This window comes from Hyalella azteca, unplaced genomic scaffold (genome assembly GCF_000764305.2).
Source record: "Hyalella azteca isolate HAZT.00-mixed unplaced genomic scaffold, Hazt_2.0.2 contig3075, whole genome shotgun sequence".
Lineage (NCBI taxonomy): Eukaryota > Metazoa > Arthropoda > Malacostraca > Amphipoda > Hyalellidae > Hyalella > Hyalella azteca.
The window spans coordinates 173,294-178,862 of record NW_025933329.1 but is presented as its reverse complement, the minus strand read 5'-3'; positions in this window follow the sequence as shown (position 1 = coordinate 178,862).

Below are 5,569 nucleotides of genomic sequence, written 5' to 3'. Positions count from 1 at the left end.
GTGGAATTGCAAAGGAGATTGGTTAATATTAATGACTGTTGATGTCACCAATAGAATTTGTTTGATCCATTATTTTACAGACATTGTTTCTGACACAACAATTTTTTGCACAGTAGGTAATCAAGATATTTAGCATTGGCTAAATTTTAAATTTTATAACCATACACACCACAACATTGTACAAAAGTTAACTTTGAGTAGAGTCTTGTGTTTGATATTAATTAAATGACTAAATCGAGCGGACTTTGAAAGATTTAGATGACTTCACAAATTGTATCCCACACTTTAAAAAGACGAAGCAATACACTTAATTTCAAATCTTGGATCTTGACGTGAAATTCTGTTAAATTAACTGACGTATTTCTATTAATTCGTCCGAAGTTCTATTAATTTGATAAACCACAGCACTAGATGAGCGTGCTGGATGAGGTGTACATGCATAATCACTTCTCACAGTCGCCTGTAGAGTGTAAGATTTCTCAATATCGTCAGAAGTTTCTTCGGTTCTCAAATTGTTCAATTTCTCTAATGCAGAGAGATGCTCATAATCAATTCAAACTATTTTCTTGATTTGTTTCATTTCGATTCAAATCTAAAAGCGGTAACAATTTTCATTCTCTGATTCACTCATTAGAACCGTATGTGCGATGATACCTGGTATCTATCTTGTATTTCTATTTATCAAAAATAAATTAACACCCAACTTCGGGCTTTGTGTGTTCAAAATTCATAAATTATAACTGAAAATAATAACTTTTAAATTCGAGAAATAGACATTTACGCAGGCGACTGTAGATATCATGGAAGTTTTAGTTGGTGCAGTGTATGTGTATTTGAACATAGTCGCGTGCGTGTGTATCTTCGTGTACAGCTCAATTGTAGTTCGTAAGATTGTAACGCTCTAGTCTAAATAGTAATGTAGGTTGCATAGTTGCTTCATAGCTTTCTTCTCTTACTATTTACATCTTCTTATGGTGGTTAAAAAAAAGAGCTTCCTTTGAAGACCTCCAATTCTCTTATACTTGACAGAAATTTTTCATTTGTTGATCAGAAACGGTATGCAAAATACCTGAATGAATAAGAATATTAAAGAATTGTAGGGGATCCAAAATTTACGGGAGGTCCTCGTATGGGACTCTTATTTACCACTTCGCATCATATCTTTCGTCAACTATTCTCTCGACCATTCGCTATTTAAGATCTAATTTCTTTGTATTATCTCTTTGTTTTGGTACAAGTTCTTTTTCCATACTTATTAATGCTTAAAACCCCAATTTTATCGGTGATTTACGTTCATTTTCTTCCAATGTCAGAAAAATTTCATTTCATTAGAAGCATTGATATGCGAAAATATAACATTTTTGTAAGTAAAAGAGACAAAGCCTGAAATAAAATATTTTGTTTACTCTCTGTACTTTTTGTTTCTAAATTATATACCTATTTGTTCCATGACTTGCTTCTACTTCTTGGTTCTTTTCTGTAGAATATTTTTCTAATAATTATCTTATACATTCTTCTATTTGTATATGAGTTCATTAAAGGCAAAGTTTCCTATGTATCACTATTCCATCACTTTTTTCGCATTCATAACTACATTCATTTAAGTGTACAGCAGATATTCCAAATCCGTTTTCTCTTGCTGCCTAATTCAACATGACTCCATCTAAACCCTTCATGTTATTTTTCCAATAGTTGTCATCATTGATATTTGTAACAAAATTATAACTTGCGAAATACCGCGTACCATTCAAATGGAACAATATTGACGTTAAAAAATTTTTTTATGACGAAAACTGATGATGTTTATATATATGCTTATTCAAAATTGTAAATGACTTGATGGTGAAAAGATCTTCATTGCTGAAGAGATTTTTTTTTCATTAAACCGTTTGAATCTTGCTTGAGACATGAACATTCATTGCAATGCGATGTTATTCGTGTAAATTTACAGATCATAAATCTTGATGTGTATCTCAATGTAGGATGTAAAACTGGACGATGTTATGCATATTTTTACACTTTTAATTTAAAACGAATTCATATCAAGACCTATCTTGTTTTATATAATGACAACCAAACTTTCATGTTGCCATTTACAGACAGAGTTTCACTTACATATTCATCAACACTTCATTTTCTTCGATGTTTTCCGACTTTCAGCACGCAACATGTTTGTCCTGAATCTTTATTCACTCACAATAAGGCACATTTTCATCTATATTATTACACATTTTCATCTATATTATTCAAGCCTATTTTCCTTCTCACTTAAGATATTTTAAGAATACAGGAGTAGTTTTAAAAGGCCGATTGTACATATTATTTCTTAGCTGCGGTCTCGGTGTGACTATAGTGCGTGCTTTAACCCTTAATTGCCTGAATAGTAGAATGAATTTGTCTACGTAATAATGTTATTCTTGCCTGATTCGCGTAGTTTTCCGGCGTGAGTGTTTGGAGTCCGCAAGTGTAAAATATTTTTAAATTCCCGTTTTTTTCTAAGGTTGTGCGATTTTGTGTTAGTAGAAGTGATCATTTTCTTCCATATCTGTCATTTTTTGGATATAACTTATTACATTCTTCTAAAAACTGACATTTTGCCCTAATTACTAAAGCTTTTCTGATGCTATTTAGAAATCATCGACTTGTTAATGGTGTCAATATTTTAAATACATTGACACCTTTCTTTTAATGGGATTTTTTCCGTAATTTCCGAATAGGTTTTCTGTGTTGCACATAATATCTACTATATTGATTATGAGTAGCTTTAAGTTTAATATTATTCGCTTTAATACAGGCAGTGTACATTTCAGCATTGAGTATGGAAGGATCTAATTCCGCTATTAAGCATAACAATATTTTGACTTGGAAACTTATTTTAATATGGAAAGTAACTTCAATATCCCTTCACCAGCTTATGTACATAAGTGGAAGCTGCTTGTAAACAATTTTGCTCTTCACTTACCCATGTTCATATCGCCACGTATTTTGTTGGTGTGTTTGTAGGCGCTTCACAAGAAAGTGAGGGATTATTAGCAATATTATTTAAAAAGCACCAATTTTTTTCAATCAAATCTCCCTGTTACACAAAAACCCCATTTTGAGCGATTTTTTGTTTTAAGTTTATCCCACTAGAAAAAGTAATCCATGCATTTATTTATCTCTAATAAAGGCATGGGAATTAATGTTAATCAGATATGTAACTTCGTCCTAGAGTTGACCGCGAATATTTTACATTAAAAATGTTCTACCCGTCTCCTCATCTTCCAGTTCCCATTATTTTCTCGTAATATTCAATAATTATTATGTGAACACGAGCAAAGTCCGCGATGAATTTCACCAGATGTTCGCTTACAAAACTCCCATTATTAATATTTCGTTTCTGCCTTTATATTTTTTAAGAGTGGGGTAGGTTTTCAGGTGCCGTCTATTTTTCATCTATTTATTGCCCTATTTATTATTGTCATGATTTCTTTGGCAGCTTAGTTACTCAGGTATGCATTTCTACTAAACGTCTAATCATTTCTGTCACTAATGATTCTATTGCGTTCATTTCAATATCTAATGCGGGTTTTTTTAGCTTACGAATTTCGTTTCATTTCTTTGATGTTTTCTGTTGAAATATCGTGCAAAAATGCACTGTGATTTGCGTCTTGGTATTGAGTTTACGTTCGCTGTATTCATTCATGAGTTACCAACTGTCGTATTTAGAGCCTCAGTGATTTCGTGTAACAAAAAAATACATGCAGCTCATTTTTTAAATTTAAAAGTCTAAGTGCAAAATTGAAGTACATTACAAATTTTAGTGACTGGGGACTTCTTTGTTGTATGGGGCCATAACTTGTAGCTCCAGATTAAAATTCAGTTGGTTCCGCAAAAGAAAATGTTGGTACCACAACGTCAAAATGAGACTCATTACCGCTTCGTTACAACATGGCCGTTCGATTATTTTTATACTGGACTGACTTGGAACCCGGAAATTATTATTCTTCGATATCCTGAGTAGTTAAAGTAATGTAAATTGTACCATAAATGCCTGGCTCCCCTTTTTTTGCGGTCATTACGGCCAAAAATGAAAAATAATCTTGCTTTTGGTGGTCGAAATCTTCAAGTTTGTGTGGGTGTGGGTGTTGATTGTAAATTTTCACACAGCTATTTGATTCTTTGAAAGGAGCTTTTGGATTAAAGTATGATTACATTCACTATTAGATTAATTTAATAGGAAATTTGTTCTTTTGTTGATGCTGTTTATTTGCGAGTTTTAGTTCCCTATGATTTGTGTGGTAGATCATTTTTTGCATCGATAACCAATTTGGTTCTTAGAAAGTTCCATAGGGAAACTAATTTCATCTGAACATTTTTTTCCAACATTGCCTGTAGGTTTAATTTTCTATCATTTAAAGCGGGGCTTATTGTCTCAACTCTGTAATATTTATCTTGGATTTAATTTATCTCTGACGTTGGTAGCGTTTCGGTTGTAGTTAATTTTTAGCGAAAATTATAAGTTTTTTTTCACGAATTGTAAGCAATTTTTCTTCCATAGGAAAAAATGCATTGGAGAAAAGTGACCAAATTCAGATTGTTAGAAATTATTTACATCATTTGCATTCGCCAAAATGTATTTTATCATCGCCGTTCAAATTTCACAGTCCTGTAAACCCGAGTTAAAATTCTCGCTATAGACGACGATACCATATCTGTTCGCTGCCATTCACTCCCCGGTCTCTTAATTTTTCAGAAATAATTTCCTCCGTTTTTCAAGTGTTATCACTCGTTAGTAATACGTTATTTAAATAGTGTAATTGAAATTTATCTTCCCAAATAAGGTAGCCGCTGCGCATGGCAATATGCTTTCGTAACTTTGTGTGTCTAATGTGCGTTTCTTTTGTTTGTGGTCGTAGCGTTGCTGTCATCGACACCTTTAGCTTAATTCCTTCAAGCGTCCGGCATCTTTTAATAAATTATATTTTATCCTGAACTCTCATTAGCCTCGAGTATACTTGGGAGAATTCGGAAAATGTAGATCTTTGTATCCGAATAATTATTTTTCTAAGCACGTTAAGAACCATTATACTGAATTTATTGTCAGTTTACAAGTCAAAACTGTGTATAGGCGGACATTTTTGTTTACAAAATATCCACATTGCCGATAATTAATCGAAGAATTCACATTCATTCAGATTTTCTGCTGCACAAGTAACCCATATAGTTATTAAAAAAATCTTTCCAGATATGCAAGACTATTTCCACAAAAAGTCTTACGTGTCATTGAATCCCGCAAGCGAAAACTTGGAGTTTACTGTCGTAGCAGGTGAAGATGTCAACTCAGTTTTAAAGGTCATCTTTCCATGTTTGAGTTATGTTTACAAATCTGGATAGTGATAAATGATAATAGAGTTTCTGAGATTAGTAGGCCTGTCGCTGATTCTTAACATCGCAGAACATTCATAGCTTGTTGCGGCCTCGAACTCGCAACTCACTGCTACAATTCTGCTGCGCTTAACCGCCCGGCCTCCTCGCCGATGCTGACCAGAAACTGGCGCACAGAGCTGGCAGCGAAGCCGCGCCTCTC